We start from the raw sequence: 18,571 nt of genomic DNA, 5'->3' as shown, positions 1-18,571 counted from the left end.
TAATCAACTTGCCTGAGTTCCCTAGTGCTGCTAAAACAAAAATACCACAGTTGAGTAGTTTTAAAGGACAGAAATGTATTTTCCACATAATTCTGGAAAGTTGTTGTTGTGAGGTATAAAGTCAGAGCCAACCCATAGCTGACCCTCCAGAGAGTTTTCAGAGGTGGTTAATCACACAGGAAGAAATTGCCTCTGGCAGAGCAGCCAATGGGATTTGAACCACATGCCCTTGGAATTGCAGTGCAGCTGCAGCTTCTCGCTGTTAGACCGCCAGAGCTCCCTAGCAGAAGTCTGTATAGGCGTTTCTGTCATGTTCTGTCATGGTGACCCCATCTTTGTCAGACTTGTGACTGCAGCAAGCAGATGATCAAACATGGCTCTCAGAACTTCCATTCCAACAACACTAGATCCTTGAAGGATTTTAAATGGAAGCTTCATTGATTTCCATGTTTTCAAAGATGGAGGAAAATTCCATGGTAGAAACTAATACTAAAACTTGCTGGAGTGAGTCTTCTTTTTTCCTTTTAAAAATAAAATTCTGTTTTAAGTATAAAACAATTTAAAAAAAAAAAAACAAACAGAAGAAAGACTAAAAAAGATGATGACCTGAGCATTTTTTTTGTTCCTTGACTTAAAGACAATTCATACATTTCCTCTTTCTACCTTCATGTGTGCCTGTGTCCAGTCTGATGCTTTTATAACTCAGAAGTGATTACATTTTAAATCACAGAGATAGGAGTTAAGTTTCCAAAACATAATTTTTTGGAGAACACATTCAAATTCACAACATAAGTCTTTTAATAAGGTATATTGGTGGTGGTGGTAGATGCTGCTGAGTCAGTTATGACCCATAATGACTCCATGAACAGTAGATCTGAACCTTGTTCTATCTTGTGCCATTCTCACAATTTCTGACATACTAGAGTCTATTGTAACAGTCACTGTGTCAATCCATCTGATTGAAGGTCTTCTTCTCTTTTGCCATCCCTCCACCTTCCCAAGCATGATGTCCCTCTCCAAGAAACAGCCTTTCCTAGCAACAGGCTCACAGTATATGAGACAAAGATTTATTATCCTTGCCTCCACGGACCACTCTGGCTGCACTTTCTCCAAGATTTATTTGTTTGTGCTTTTGGTAGTCCATGGGATAGTCAGCGCTCTTCTCCAACACCACAGCTCAAAAGCATCAATTCTTCTGTAATCTTTATTCATTCTCCAACTCTCAGTTGTGTAGCAAGTTATTGAAAAGATTTGCATTTTTGTATTTGAAAATTTAAATTCTGAAATTTTAAACTCTGTCTCTCTCTTCATTGTCATCAACTGGCACTGACTCACAGCTGCCCCTCCATTGGGTTTTTAAGGCTGTCAGTCACATGGAAGGAGACTGCCAATCCTTTTTCTGAGGCACCTCTGCTGCATTTGAACCTCAGAGAGTGCTGCCTTTGGGTTAGCAGTACAACTTTATAAGACTAGGTGACCAGAGCCTGGTAATATAATTTAATAAAGTAAACAGGAGTGGCATCTACTTCCTAAACAACATGCCTCTGGAAACCCTATAAGCTTTGAGAAACAATAGTTATAGAAAGGCTTCAGGTCTTTTACTCATAAGGTTGCTATGAGTCATGCTCGACTCAATAGCTATCAACAACAACATAGGAATCAGGAGCTCTGACGGTCTACTGGCGAGTTCTGCAGGAGAAGGATGGGCAATCTCCTCCCATTCAATAACTGCTCTGAAAACCAGCTGGAGGGTGAGCTATGGGTCAGTTCTGACTCTATGGTACTCAACAACAACATATAGATACAGCCATAATGATTTAAAAAAAATATCTGCTTAATACACACAGCAAGAAACTGACATGCTTTATGCTCAAGTCTGAAAAATCCTGTTTGCTTTCATTGAAATAAATGTAGAGATAAAAGCAGTATCTTGGACTGGCTGCTGGAGAGGAATAGCACAGAGCAGAGTAAAAAAGATGAGTGGTATGCATGTGTACCTGGGCCAGGATGTGAAGATAAAATAAGGAATTACAGACTCAGAACAAAACAGGAGAAATCACTTTCTCATCAGTAGTAGAACTGAAAGGTCCAGACACAGCAAATTCTCTTCCTCCTGCCCAGTGTATCAGGACTCTCTTGGTCATGTGATTCATGTGGTCAGTGTACTGGTCTTTGAACCTATAGGTGATGCTTTCTATCAAAGAAAATAAAGACGATAATGTAGTGGTAATACCTGTCAGCCATATTTGCTGAAATAAGTTAGCATGTACAATTCGGGACTGTTGGCCTCTGGTGCAGAATGGCAAATTTTACATTATGTGTTTCACCATAATAAAATATTTTTTTAGAATCTATATCATTTACATATTAATATATCTCTTATGTTTAAGGGAGCTCTGGTCACCTAGTCCTTAGAAAGTTGTACCGATAACCCACAGGCAGCACCCATCTGAGGTTTGAATCCAGCAGGGGCATCTCAGAAGAAAAATGGGCAGTCTCCTTCCATATGATTTACAGCCACAGAAACCCAAGGGAGGGGCAGTTCCAACTCAACAACAATATACCAGGAGAGTTTAAACTTCAGAATTCCTTAGGTAAGGACAAAATTTCCAAAGAGAACAGATCACCTACAGAATGTAGTCGGAAAAGGAAAAAAGAGAGGAGAAACAAAAGGGAGAGAGGGAGGAGATAGGCTATTGCAAACCAGTGTCCATCCTTTAAAATACATCCCTGTTTCCTCCAAATACCTCTCTCTATCTCTATCTCTCTGTGTGTGTCTCTCTCTCTCTCTCCTTTTCCTCTCTTCTTCCTTGCCTCTCTGCCCTTTCTCTTCTCTCTCTTTCCTTTGGGATTATCCAGAGGGTTTAAGATGGCTTAAAAGTCATATTAAGCACAAAACCTGCTTCTGCTGAGTTGATTCTAACTCAGACTGACCCCATACAAAGAAGAGCTGCCAAGAAGAGTTTCTAAAACTGTAATATTTCTTGAAGTAGACTGTCACATCTTTCTCATGTGGAGTTGCTGGCTTATTTGAACCACTAACCTCTCAGAAGTTAAACTCTTACTCTTCTGGTAATAAGTTACACTGAAGTTATCACCAGAACTCTATCAGAATTAACACATGACTCAGAAATTCCACTTCTAGCTATTGTTCTTGTTGTGTGCCAGAGAGCTGGAACTGACTCATATCTGACCCTCCAGTGGGTTTTCAGAGCCAGTCAATCATATAGGAGGATATTTGGGTCCCCAAATTGAAAGCAACTACTCAATTACATCAATTCTCATTGTAGAACTATTTGTAATAACCCTAATAAGATTAAAACAACCTAAATGCCCTTCAAGGGATGCATAGGTAAGCAATCAATACTTTTATACAATGAAATATTGTTGTTATTGTAAACTGTTGAGTTGGAACCAACTCATGGCTGACCCTCCATGAGGTTAGAAGTAAATCAGAAAGGAGAAGAGTACCCATCTTTCTGTTGCACACCATCTGGTGGATTTGAACTGTGTACCTTTGGAAGCAGATGTAAAAAGAATGAAATTCTAATACATGCTCCAACATGGATGTGTCTTAAAAACATGGTTCAGTGAAATGAACCAGACACAATGGTGGGTATTATATTATTCTACTTATATGAACTGTGTTGTTGCTACTGTTGTTTTGTACCATTAAGTCAGAACCAAGTCATAACTGACTCTCAGCAGGTTTTCAGAGGCAGAATATTACACAGGAGGAGATTAGCCACCTTTCCCCCACAGAGAGGCTAATGGATTTGAATCACATGCCTACCAGTAGATCACCAGAGCGAGCCCTAGATGAAATGTATAGAATAGTTAAATGTGTAAAGACAAAAGTATATTAGACACAATTTAATGGGTGGAGGAAGGGGTGGGTAAAGAAAATGGGAAAGATCGGATGTGAAAAACAATGTATACTAACGTTGTAAGTAAACAAATATTTTAAAAAATATTTTAAGTTAAAAAAAAACACAATGTATAGAACTTTGCAAGTAAACCAGTATTATTTTTTTAAAAATTAGATGAGATTATCAGAAGCTTGGAGGAGAGCAGAATGGGAAGTCACTTCTTTTCTTGTTTAGAGGTTGCATGGGAAGTTCTGTCCTAATAAGTACAGAGTTTCTATTTGGGAAGCTGAAAAAATTTCAGAGGTAGGTAGTGATGAAGGTCATACAATATCATGAACAAATACCACTGAATTACACAATCAAAATTGCAAATACTATGTTTTCTGCATGTTTTACCACAATAAAATTAAAGTTCTGAATTTATATTTTATTCACAGGTTCTTAAAAATCAAAACTTAAAATTTCTTTAGGAAAACAGAAAATTCTATAGATTTCCAAAGAAAATAACCGGATTACCTTTAATGAATGTGAGTCAGACTGGCATCAGTCTTGTCTTTTTGCTACACTAAATGCTAGAAGAAGAAAAAATGCCTTCAGATTTATAAGAGCAATTTATTTGAATCTGTAACGTTTATGTCCTTCCAAAGTACCAATTAAGAGGCAAATAAATTCCACTAGACCTGAGAAATTGTACCTTCCAAGAATTCAATTACTCAGGGAAGTATAATAGCAACATCAAGAAATAATATCAAAAGAAAGATGATGGCAAGGAAATCAACAAGACAGTAAGTTTATTAGTACAACCTAGGAGTATAGGAAACTGAAAATAGATGATACCACTGAACCTTGACACTTGAGATAGTCTATTCTGAGCAACAAGATGTTTAATGACTCAGGTTGCATTTTCTTCATTGTGGCCCCAGTCACATGATTTGGTTTTAGCTGTTTTGTAGGATTTAAATTATTAGAAGAAACATTTAGAGTAAGAACAGAAAAGCTTACCATAATTAAAGGGAAAAAATGTAAATCTCAAAAACCTCAACAATTTAAAAATCATTAATTTCAGAAGTTGAAGGAGTAAAGGGAAATGAGAGGTAGAAAAATGTTCTCAATTCCTCATAGAAGAGGTAACAGACATTTATCAAAAGATAATGCAGTATATAAAAGTTTATGTCTGAATGTGTTAGCCAGTGGTAGATTGCATTTTCTAGATTAGAATGGCCAAATTACAATATGCCTCTTTTCCCTCTTCCCTCTTCAAATGGTAAAACATAAAGGAAACTGAAATGATTTAAATCCTAGCATGGAGAAGTGGATAAAAGCTGTTTATGTCATCACAGGAGATTTAGACTTGTGTTATCACAGGTTGAGGAAGGACAAGCTCTCTGCTTGGACTATTATCTTTGATTATTCTGTTTCCTTCATCACCCATATTTAATGCATGAGCAAGTCCTTTGGACTCTACCTACAAAACATGCCCCACATAACCTTTGCCCTCTACAAGCACATTGTAAGAGTCATTTTCAAATGCAATCACATACCACTTTCCTGTCCCAGTAACTTTCAGAATAAAATTCGAAGCTTGTTTAAAAGCCTGACTTGATTTGTTTCCTATCGCTCCCACTTCGTCTCTCCTCACTCATCTTCACCTTATCCACTATAGTATCTCCCTGGCCTTCTCTACTCTTGGGTATGATAAGCTTAGCTTTAACTTGAGAACTCAGCACTAACTATTCCTTACCAGCAAATTTCTCTATCACATGACTGGCTCTCTTGTGTCACTTAGATTTCACTTTACTTTGGTGATATGTGATAATTTTGTTGTTGTTATCGTTGTTGTTTATTTATTGCACTTTCCTGTTGCTGACTATCTCCACATACTAAAATATAAGCTCCATGAAGGCAGGACCATGTATGTCTTGTTTATTGTTCTGTGATTATAATCCAACATTATGCTTAGTTGGCACAGAGAAAGCACTCAACAAATATTTAATAAAAAAATAATATTCATTCTTGTTAACTGTGGAAGATCTCATTTACATAAGTCGAACTGCCTGAAGAAGTACATAGTCTATGGAAAAGATTGGATTTAGCAGTCTTTGAGGTTGTTTGTAGGAGCCATTAAGTCAACTACAACTCATAGAAACCATATGTATAACAGGTCAAAACACTGCCCTGTCTTACATCAAGTTCATGATCTCCATGGGGCTCAACTTGTTGTTGTTGTTGTTGTTGTTGTTATGTACTGTTGAGTCAAATCCAACTCATAGAGATCTGATGAACATTGGCTCTGAACCTTGCTCTATCCTGAGCTAACCTCACCATCTAGGTTATATCTGACCCCACAGTCACTATGTCAATCTGCCTCATCCAGGGTCTTCCTCTCCTGTGCTGTCCCAGCACACTTTCATGTATGATGGCCTTCTCCAACCACTGGTCCCTCCTAACAACATGCCCACAGTATGTAAGACAGAGACTCAAAATCCTTGCCTCCAAGGAGCAGCAGCCTGGTTTCACCCTCTCCAAATCAGACATGTTTTTTTCTCTTGGCAGTCCATGGTATGTTCAGTATTCTTCTCCAGCACCACAGTTCATCTTTCGTCATTGTATAGCTCTCAGATGCATAGTAAGCAATTGAGAAGACTATGGTATACCTTAGTCTCTAGACTGACATCACTGCTCTTTAGAAATCTTGTGAGGTCCTTTACGGTAGATTTTCCCAAAGCAACTCATCTTTTGATTTCCTGAGACTGTTGGTGTCAAGGATGTTGATTGTGGATCCAAGCACGATTAAATCATTAACAACCTCAATCTTTTCTCCATCAATCATGATGCTGCCAGATGGCCCCATGGTAAGGATCTTTGTTTTCTTAATGTTGATCATCCATATTAAAAGCTGAAATCATTGATCTTTTGCAGCAAACTCATTATGGCAGTCACTCTATCATTCCATTTCCCTGAAAACCTTCCACTTTTTTGCTAACTTTCCACTTTTCCAAGCAAAACATTCTAAGCAGCATCTGATTGCACTTCCTTGAAGATATATTTTGTTTGTTTCACACTCAATGGTATTTTCAATACTTTTCATCAACATCGCCAATCAAAGGTATCCTCTTTTTTTTTTTAAGAAGAAGAATATAGCATCAAGATTAGAAGAAGACTTGTTTACAACACAATCTTACTTTCAGAAAGTGGAAAAGACTTAAAGAATTCCCTGGAGAGATCAAAGAAGTTGTTGTTAAGGTGCCACTGAGTGGACTACAACACCTAGTGACACTGTGAACAACAGATCAAAGCCATGTGCTAGCCTACCCTGTCCTTACAATTCCTGCCATGCTCAATCCCACTGTTGTAATCACTGCATCAGCCAATCTCCTTGGGGGTCTTCTCTTTCTCTCATTCTCTACTTTTCCCTATTTCGTATTTTTTTTCTAAGTACTAGGGGTTTTTTCCTAAGCCTCTTGACAACATGCCAATATATATAAGATGAAGTTTTACCATCCTTGACTACAAGAAACACGCTGGTCGTACTTTTTCCAAGACAGATGTGTTTGTTCTTTTGGTTATCCGTGGTATTATCCCAGGACCTCTTAAAGTACTAAAGAGGAGGTTGGTTTGAAAACTATGTCTATTTAAAGACTAAGGTACACCTGACATAACTCATGATATTTTTAAATTCTTTGTATGCATGTGAAAGTTGGAAAATGAAATAGAAAGACCAAAAGAATTAATGAGTTGTGGTGTTGGAAATAGTACTGTATATACCATGATCTTCAGCATAGCAGAGACAATGAAGAAGAGGCAAGGTTTTGATTTGATATCCACAATCTTCTTATGAATGGTGATCAATTTGATGGTATCTAACAACAAAAACAAGAATATGCTCAATACCCTTTACTAACACCACAATTCAGGGGCATCAATTCTTCTTCAGGCGTTTTTATTTATTGTCCAATTTTTATATGCATACAAAGCCATTGAAATACCATAGGTTGGGTCAGGTATAACTTAGTCTTCAACTTGACACCTTTGCTCTTTAGCATTTTAAAGATATTCTTGACAGCAGAATATCCAAGTTCAAAATGTCTTTTGATTACTTGACTCTTGCTCCTACAGTTGTTGATTGTGGATCCAAGTAAAATAAATCCTTCACAATTTCAACATTTCCTAAAACTTCAAACTTTTCTAACAAGCAAAGATATTTTTGCTAAGGTGCACTTGATCAAAGTCATGGTATTTTCAATCGCTTCATATTTGTGTCAAAGTTGGATAATGTTTATCAAAGATCTAAGGAAAATTGATGCCCTTGGAATGTGGTATTAATGTCTTTCAGGTAGTGTTAATTTATTGCAATTCACAGTATCATTTTACTAATTTTATATTTTTTTTTAAACTGGTGGCTATCTTTTCAAATTTAAATATGAGAAGAGCATCAGTCCTAGCTCTCTCAGCTTTGCAGTTGTAGATAGAAACTTCTCTATATAGGTCAGTTCATTAACACACTATTGGGCCTTTAGAGTCAAGAATGTTGTTGTTGTTGTTGTTGTTGTGTGCCATTAAGTCGCTTGCAACTCATAGTGACCCTATGTACAACAGCTCTGAACCCTGCTCTATCCTGAGCCAACCTAATTGTCTCTGACACACCTAACCCCTATCACTCCAGTCACTGGGTCAATACATCTTATCAATGGTCTTCCTCTCTCTTCTCTCTCTTCCTCTCTTCAATCTTTTTTCCATGATGTTGTCTATTGGTCTTCCTCTCTTGTACTGTCCTTCCACCCTTCCAAGCATGATGTCCCTCTTCAAGGACTGGTCTTGCCTTGCAAAATGCCCAAAGTATCCCACACAGAGCCTCAGAATCTGTGCCTCCAAGAAGCAACCTGGTCCAGGATGAACCTGTTTGTTCTTCTAGCCATCCATGGTATATTCAGTACTCTTCTCCAGCACCACAGCTCAAAGGCAAACAATTCTCCTTCTATCATCCCTAGTCGTTGTCCAGCTTTCTGATGCATAGCAAGTAATTGTGAAGGCCATGGCCTTAATCAGGTTCACTTTAGTCTCCAGATTGGCATGAATATTTACCAATTATTTGAACAGATCTTTACTTTCACAAGATTTTCTTTCTTCTTAAACATCATATTTCCATTTTGTGTAAGGCAAACTAAGAGTTAGAAATATTGAAGACATCATAAACTTAAAAAAAGAAATGTGTCAGAAAACCCAGTTATGCACTAGCCTTAAATACAAGTGAACTAATTATTACTAATTAGGGAACTATGGTGGCCTAGTGGTAAGAAGGTGCACTGCAATTTCAAAGGCATGTAATTCAAATCCACCAGCTGTTTCACAGAAGGATGGGCAGTCTCCTCTCATGTGACTTACTGCCTCTGAAAACCCACTGGAGTGTCAGCTAAGAGTTGATTCCAATTTGACAGCACACAACAACAAGAACAGTAGCTTATTGGTGAGGGGTTGTGCTATCAACCCAAAGGCATACAATTTAAATCTACCAGCTGTTCCATGGAAGAAAGATGAGCAGTCTCCTCCCATACGGTTCACTGTCTCTGAAAACTCACAGGAGGGTCAGCTATGAATTGATAAAAACTCAATGGTAAACAACAACAATTATTAATTAACTATAATTATATTAGTAAAATTCTTTTGGCATGTTGTCAGAAGGGAGCCAGTCCTCAGAAAGAGAGAGGTGGAGTGTCCGAGAGAGGAAGATCTTCAACAAGACGGGTTGACACAGTGATTAAATAATGAATTCAAGCATGGTGGAGATAGTGGGGATGGAGCAGAGTGGGTCAAGCTTCAGGTCTGCTGTTCATTGCAATGAGTCATAGCAAATTTGATGGCACCTAACAACAGCAACCCTTATTAGAAAGACAAAATTGTTTCTGGCCTCCTGGTTAGAAGTATTTGTTTATTTCCTTCCATAGAAAAGTCCTAAGAGCAATATCTAGCATCATTACATATTTAAAGTTTCTTTTATATTAGGCAATAAGTTAAAATGCTTGCATAATTGAAGGCAAAATAAATGTATCTTATGAGGGTTCTAGGTCAAGCCAGGAAGAATCCAGTTAATAGATGGAATAGACAATCCACACTTGGTGCCACAGTAATCAACTAATCAAATGATTTGCCCCTTGTTTCTCATAAATTTCATTGCCATAAAGATAGTTTATTGGAAAGTTTTAAAATTCAGAGCAATCACAGGAGACATATTAATATAAGATACTTGTCTGCCTTCAAGTTGCTCACTGTCCTAAACAAGAGAGACAAATAGGTGGATTAATGTGATCCAGAACACTAAGGACTCTGAAAGGCATACGGGCAAAGCACTGTGGCAGCATAGCATTATCTGAGGAAGTGATATCTAAACCGACTTCCAGAAGGAGTAATAGGAGACTAGAAAGAAGTTTCCTTCCAGGCTAGCCTGTGCAAGGGACTAGTTGTTGGAAAAGAGCACCATGAATTAAGGGAACTGAAAGCAATTCAATATTGGCTTGTGCACAAGGGAGGAGGGAGTGGCAAGACTTGTTGAGAAGTAAACAGCATCCAGATCACAAAAACTTTGTCAGCCACTGTAAGTAGTTTGGAATTCACCCTGAGAGCCATAGGGAACCTCTGAATGATTTATATCCAGAGAGAAATATGATCATATTTAGGTTTGGAAAAAAATCCCTTCCAGAGGGTGAAATGGATGTAGTAATGGGCAGTGTTTGCAAGGAGACCTTGGTGATGGTAATCACCAAATTTGAAGCCGCTTAGAAGCTTCTGATCATAAAATTAAAAGCAACAGAAATGAGGAAAATCAAAAGAAAGAAATAAGAAGAAATTTAAGGAACAACTCCAAAATGTTGAGATTCCAGAAGAGACAATTGTCCCTTGCAATTTATGCTCAAGAAAGCTTCCAATCAGGAAAGACAGATTCATTTGTTGTATTTTTTAAGACTTTGACTCCTACTAATTCACAATTACATGCTACTAGTACCATCAGGGGGCTTGACCATGGGTTAAGAGGAAGCCAATTTCTAGTCATGGGGGTATTGAATTTATAGACTTCCTAGCTTATTTCATCTAGGAGTAAGACAACTTGACAGAAAGTTAACCTGGGGCACCAAATGATTACAGTCTAAGGAGAGGACTAGGAAGAGGGAAATTAGATGTTGGTCAAGCTGACACATAGAGCCTCTTGGCAAGGAAGCAAAAGAAAAATTAAAGAAAGAGAGAACAGAATTATCAGTATTAGTGGCATATCACGGAATGAATGCCCAAATGGTTAAAAATTTCCACTTGCATGGTTTAGCTCACGAGAGACCATAGGATTTGCTGGAAAGAGTACTTGTTAATGAGCTGTCGAGTTGCCTTCGACTCACAGAGACCCTACAACAGCCCTAACCCTGCTCTATCCTGTGCCAATCTTTATTGTCTCTGACACACCTACTCCCATTACCCCAGTCACTGAATCAATCCATTTCATTGAGGGTCTGTCTGCCTCTTGCACTGTCCCTCTCAAGCATGACATATCTCTCCAAGGACTGGTCCCTGCTTGCAACTTGCCCAAATTATGTCAGACAAAGCTTGAGAATCTTTACCTCTGAGAAGCAGCCTGATCTCACCCTCTCTAGGTCAAACCTGCTTTTTTCTCCTAACGGTCCAGGGTATATTCAATACTCTTCTCCAGCACCTCACCTCAAAGGCATCAATTCTCTTTCTTTCATCCCTAGTCATTGCCCAGGTTTCTGATGCATAGCAAGTAATTGCAAAGACTATAGCCTGGATCAGGCACACCTTAGTCTCCAGACTGACATTGTTGCTCTTCAATACTTTGGAGAGTTTTCTGACAGTAGACTTTTTCAATGTAATTCATCTTTTAATTTCCTGGCTGTTGGTACCAAGAGTATTCATTGTGGAGCCAAGCAAACTAAAGCTGTTAACAATCTCAGTCTCTTCACCATCTATCATGATGCTCCTAATTGGTGCAGTCGTGAAAATCTTTGTTTTCTTAATGTTGAGCTTCAATCCATAGTGAAGGCTGCAGTCCTTGACCCTTTGCAGCAAGAGTTTCAGGTCCTCCTCAGTTTCAGCAAGCAGGTTTGTGTCATCTGCATAACACAGATTGTTGATGACTCTTCTTTCAATCCTGATGCCACATTTCTCCTCATAGAGCCCAGCCCCCCAGATAATCTGTTCTGTGTATAGATTGAAAAGGTATAGACCCTGCAATTTAATAAATTGGATCAAAAGCATTTTTTTAAAAAAGAGCAATCCTGGAGAGATTTTTTTTTTTAAATCTGCTACATTCTCTGTCATCCAGAATATTTTGTGGACTTTAATATGACTATGACCGGATTGCTAAACATTTAACCAGCAAGCTATCATCAAAGATATATAGGGGAAACATAGTAAGAGAAAGCACCAAAAAAATTAAAAATCCAAACTTTCTTTTACAGGGTTTATACCTTGTAGTCCATTGTCTTTTGTTGATATGTGAGGCCCAAAGGAAGCTGCAAGGCCCCTTTTTACCTAGGGACTGGGAAAATTTCTCCAGTTGACCCATAAAAATTGCCACAGGCACAAAGAACTATTCTTAGGAGTTGTTAGGTTCTCTACAACAATTGGGAAATGTGTGAGAGAGTGTGTGTGTGTTTCTATTTCAAAGCAGCTGTAGAAATAAATATTAAGAGATTTTGTAATCTTCCTAATGTCTTTAAAATTCATCACTGCTTGGCAATGCCAGTACTGCCTCTCGTTTCTAGTCTTCCGTGGTATTACTTCTTTTTTTTTTATCATAAAGTAATAAAGTAAAAGAGAGAAGTAAGGCACAGAAGTCTTTTTCTAGGTAATACTAATAAAGCAGCCAAAGAAAGAATTTCATTCAACTTTGCTAGATAACAAAAGTTATCACAGAGCTTGGTCAGAAACACCAGGGCAAGAACTTTGAGGACACACACAAGCCAAAAGGAAGAAAAGATCAGGGGCACAACAATATGTCTGATGGACCAGGAGTTCAAAACACTGGAGGTCAGATTAAGGGGCAGAGGAAGTTAGTTAGAGCTGAAGGCAGATCCGGGCAGTAAGAGAAGGTGTCATGGGGGAGGGAGGGTTTTAGGTATGTGACAAGAACTTTTTCTTAAAGAGATTCATCAGTAAGATGGGAGTTTATCCTTTTTTCCTTTTTTTTTTTTTTTTTTTTTTTTTTAGATTTCGGTTGAGAGCCTCTCCAAACCTAGTTATTTCACTGTTCTGCATTTGAGATTGAGATGTGTTTCTCAGAATAAATCCTTAAGGTCCAGGCAAGCTCCTTTTTTTTTTCCTTTCTAATAGTTACAAGACTCTTGTGTTTTGTCTGATTCCTCTGATTTTGCAAAAAGAAAAAGCATGCAGCTTAATGGCATTCTCAGGCCAACACTGCATTTTCTTAAATGTATATTGAGCATCTATAATGTGCTAGTTACTATAATATAGCAGTGAACAAAGGTAACCCAGCCTCTGACCATTGCAGAAGTCAGTAGTTTAATGAATAGCCAACATTGCTGGATCACATTAACAGTGCAAAGCTTCTGACCACTGATCTTAACTTCAAATTTCTTAACTCACAGAATAAATGTCAATGCACTATGAGTGGATGGCACTAGAGTGTGTAGCATTGTTCTATTTTCTATTACCTACTGGTAAGGAGTTGCGCTACCAACCCAAAGGCAGGAAGTTCGAATCCCCCAGCTGCTCCATGGGAATAAGGTGGGCAATCTCCTCCCATATGATTTACAGCCAATGAAAACTCACTGTAGGGTCAGCTATGAGTCAGTTCTGACCGGACCACACACCACAAGAACAACTCTGCTGAAAGCAGGGCTCATGTTCCAGCAACATCAGCATCATCCGGGAACTGCTCAGAAATGAGCAATCCAGATCCTGCCCCAGACCTTCTGAATCAGAATGTGAATCTGAATCCGTTTGAATACACACATCAAAGATTGAAAAGCTCCATTTTAATATTACATTTTTTTCTTTTTTTAACTGAGATTTTAATGAAAATTTACCGAGAACTTGGATATCCATTCGTTCATTGCTGCATATTTTCCTCCCTACCCACCCTTCTCCTCCCAGTTCGCTTTTCTCTTTGAAAAGAAAAAAATTATTTCATTGTTAAACACCACCTTCCCCCACCCCAGTCTACTTTACTATGCAGCTCTTTTTCTGGACTCTTGTCTTACAAATAATACTTAATCATTGATTCCTTTTCAACAAGAGTTCTCTCCCTCATCTGTTTCAACAGCATACATTATTTATCCCCCTCATGGAAGGCTAATCTGCAAATGTTGCTGTTGTTGTTATTGGTATGTGCCAGCAAGTTAACACTGACCCATAGCCCACCCTCTAGTGGGTTTTCAGAGGCTGTAAATCACATGGGAGGAGACTGTCCATCTTTGTCCCTCAGAGCAGAGGGTAGATTCAAACTGTATCCTGTATCCGTTTGAGTTGACAGCACAACTCCACCACTTGCCAGAGCGAGCTCCCCTCTGCAAATATTTTCTAAGTGCTATATGGAAACAATAATTTCTATCTGATTATACTCTTTCTGGATGAGCATTATTTCAATGGGTCTTGAACCCAGTCAAGAAAAGTGTGTCTGGTTAAAATTCTAAAAATAAAATTGCAAGTTCCCTTTATAACTTCTGCATTTCTCATACTTAGTTTTTAACTTTTACTTCCAAATGGCCTACTGAAGGGACCAAATTTCTGTGACTTTTCCTGGTATGGTTATGAAACTTTTAATCTTATAACTCACTTATTTAGAATATTGATTCTTAAAAAAATGTTATCATCACAAATCCAATTATTTACCAATGAAACCTGTGTTTTAAATATTAAAAATTTAGACTGTAACAATTACAAATTTTCTAGAATTGTATTAAAGATATGTATTCCCTATTATTCACCACAAGGATAATCAAGAGAATTAGTAAGTTTTATACATATGATCATTGGGGAGCTCTGGTGGCCTAGTGACAAGAAGCTGTGTTGCAGTCTCGAAGGCACATGGTTCGAGTCGAGTCCACCAGCTGCTCCAAGGGAGATAGATGAGCCATCTCCTGTTGTGGGATTAACTACCTCCGAAAACTTGCCAGAGGGTCAGCTATGGATTGGTTCCAATTCTATTGTATACAACAACAAACAACAACTTATATGAGCATATATATGGGTGTATATGGTACACTCAGCAATGCATGTAGAGAAAGAGGAAGAAAAAATGAAATGTCAGAAAGATGTTAAGTAAAATTATTTCCGAATCCTCTTTGCCATCTAAAAGGAAAGTAAGAATTTGGAAAACACTTCTTTTCTCCTTTCCAATTCTTTCACTACCTCGGCCTCCCTTCCCTCTGTCTCAGGGCTGCCCCTGAACTGTCTACTTACCTACAGGCAGTCTCTTCTCAATGACTTGCTGACGCTCAAATGCCTCAGGTGACTTTTATTGGTTTCTTTCCTAGACAATACCTATTAACACTACCAAACTCTATCACACATAACTAACTACCCAGCACTTCAATATACTCAAGTCTACATTGTTGATGGCAAATCTTTTCAAAGTAAGGCATAATTTGGGCACCTGGCCAGGAGGGACTGGTCCCTGGAGAAGGACATCATGTTTGGAAGGGTGGAGGGACAGTTCAGGAGAGGAAGACCTCAGATGAGATGGACTGATATAGTAACAATGATACTGCCTCTGGGACAGGACAGGCTTCAGAGCTGTTGTACATAGGGTTACTATCAGTCGCAGGTGACTTGACGACACATAACAACAACAACAGTGACAAAATTTAAAGATAAAAGCACATAATAAATGTTCAGTAAATTCTCACTGATTTGCAGAATATATAAAACTATAATTGAATAAGCAAGAATAAGGAATTTTTTTCTTAATTTAAATGAAACTGAACATAATTAGAATTAAGGATTTTTATGACAGACATTTAGCCTAAGGTTAAGAAACTTAGGGGCTTCACAGTATTTGGTTACTCTTTTTTTTTGTTCAGTTTCCCCTTTAATTTAGCGAAAAAGATTTTTTAAAAACGTAGAAAATGTTGTTTTCAACATGTTTCAGTACCCACAAGTCTTACCAGTATTAGTAAAGGCCTTATGAGTACAAACAAATGGGGGATATAAATAAAAAGAACCCAGTCTAATAAGAATCCTCAACACATGTCTAGCCTAGGAAGATAAAGCTCAATTTGAAACTTAGTCTCCACATGACTCCATGGTTGACCCCAAAAACCCCAAAATTAATTTTAAAATTTCCCATCTTGTTACTTTTTTAAATTTTATAAATATTATACTACTCATCAAAGTTCACAAAAAAGTCCCATCTCTTTCATGAAGTTTTTATCTACTGCTACAGACAAAAAATGGCCCTTCCTTTCTATAAATTGTAACTAATTAAAATGAGATGTTAAAACACATACAAAAAGTGTTTGTTTTCATAAATGCTTTGTTTTTCCATATCTGCCCAGCTAGGGTAAAACTTTCTGATAGCACTTTACTGAACTAGGAGTTCCTGAGTGGTGGAAACAGTTAACTCAAGTGTACCCAGAAGCACTTCAGGGGAAAGGCCTGATGATCTCCATCTGAAATCTCAGCCACTGAAAAGCCCTGGAGAGGAACAGTTTGACATTGACATCCATAGGATTGTCATCAACTCAATAACTGGTGAGGTTATTGTAGATTGAACTAGGCACATGGACAGACTATAAAAATTTGCAAGCCGAACAAAGCAATCCTAGACATGTTTAATAAAGAAAGAAAACTATTTGCTCAGTTTTGATGGAATAGAATGTTTTAAGCTGAATGGAAGTCCCAATAAACAGCAAAAACATTAGAAAATGTGAATAAAAACAATAAATTATTTCAAAAATGTTTGAGATTTACAGATTTTTTTAACACTAATTGGGCAACAATACAAAAAAAGCATATATTCATGAGTACACTCTTTTCTACGACAAAGCATCAGCTGGTAAATAGACGCAAGATTTCTATTTGTGGGCCAGACCCAGAAAGAGCAATAAACTCAGCCTCAGCTGAGTTCCACTTTTCCCAAATTAAATGCCAAATCTTTTAACACTGGCCAGTCCTCATAAACCATGAACGAGTCATCAGTCTATCAAACTTCATGGAAGAATTTTAAATGTTCCTGGAATAAATATCATTCAGAGTATATTTTGTTTCTTGTCCTATGGGAAAATAGCATAAGATGCAATTTCATTAGAAAACTGCGACATTCCGAATTTCACCAGCGTCAGTTCATCCTTGGTGCCCAGGCACTGTCCCATGAGCTTCACACCACCACATCCACTCTCCAGTTCCCAGAGATTAAAAAAAAAGAAAGAAAGAAAGAACTTCATCAACATTCTCTTGACGTCAAGGGGATGTTTGTGTGCAAGAACAGTCTTGTGGATGGACTAAACACAGCAGTGTTGTAACTTTTCTTAAGACCTGTATTATTCAAAGAAACCTCAGTTCTAAAAGGAAGTATCAGAAAATTCAGATCCTTCAAGGAAAAAAATAGCAAGTAACTCTTAAAATAACCAAATATGTTGTTAAGCACTTTCCTCAACAGAAAGTTTACATTCATATCTTGATAATATTCTAAATCTCGCATACAAATATTAATTAACAATGCATATGGGGAATGTAAATGATAAATAAAACAGCAGTAAAAATAGAATAACAAGGCTCCATAAGTCATTATATTTGGGGCTTTTTTCTCTTTGTTTAACATCTACACTTTAGCCAAATGTCATTATGAAATTAAGTTCTCAGACAGTTTTCTATGATGCTGGACATAGACATCTACAAAGTCATTTGACTAAGAAAGTAAATTAATATTTATTAAGATATAAATACTAAAAAAATTTCAAAATGTCACATATTATTAGACTTTGGGAAAGAAGGGGTTTCACCTCACTGATGATGTCACATCAGCGGGGTAAACAAGGAATATCTAAAATAAACAAAACTGAAGAGAACTGGCTGATTGACAGTGATGGATATATGTTTGCCTCCTTATTAATCCAATCTACAAGCCTCGCATCACTGTTGGCAGATGCTGCCCGACCTGTGCCATCCTCAGAGCAGTTGCTGTGTTTGAACCCACTGTTGTAGCCACCGCGACAATCCACCTGATTGAGGGTTTCTCTCTTTCTCTAACACTCTGCTCTACCGTCCTTTTCCAGAGCCTGCTTCATCCTCATAATAGATCCAAAACATGTGTGAGGAAGCCTCACCGTCCTTCCATTGAGGAAACATTCTTCCAAGACAGCTGTGTTTATTCTTCCGACAGCCCCTCGTATATTCAATATCCTTTGCCAACACCATAATTCAAATATATCCATTCTTCATCACTCATCTTTATTCACTATCTAGCTTCTATAGCCGTATGAGGTAAAGGAAAACGGACAGGCCTACACCTTCATTCTCAAAGAGACATCTTGTGCCTTGTTAACACTTTAAAGAGCTCTTTCTCGGCAGATATTTGATTTCTTGATGACTGCTTCCTAATACACACCTAATAATGTTGTTGTTGTTGTAGATTGTTGTTGATTGCCTTCAAGTCGAGCACAACTCATAGTGACCCTATGAACAAAAGGCCTGAAGCCTGTCTATAGCTATCGACATTTATCAAAGTTCATAGAGTTTCT

Source organism: Elephantulus edwardii, unplaced genomic scaffold (assembly GCF_000299155.1).
Source record: "Elephantulus edwardii isolate Elephantulus edwardi_28Jun2011 unplaced genomic scaffold, EleEdw1.0 scaffold00013, whole genome shotgun sequence".
Lineage (NCBI taxonomy): Eukaryota > Metazoa > Chordata > Mammalia > Macroscelidea > Macroscelididae > Elephantulus > Elephantulus edwardii.
The sequence above is the reverse complement of the archived record's forward strand: the minus strand, read 5'-3'. Positions refer to the sequence as shown.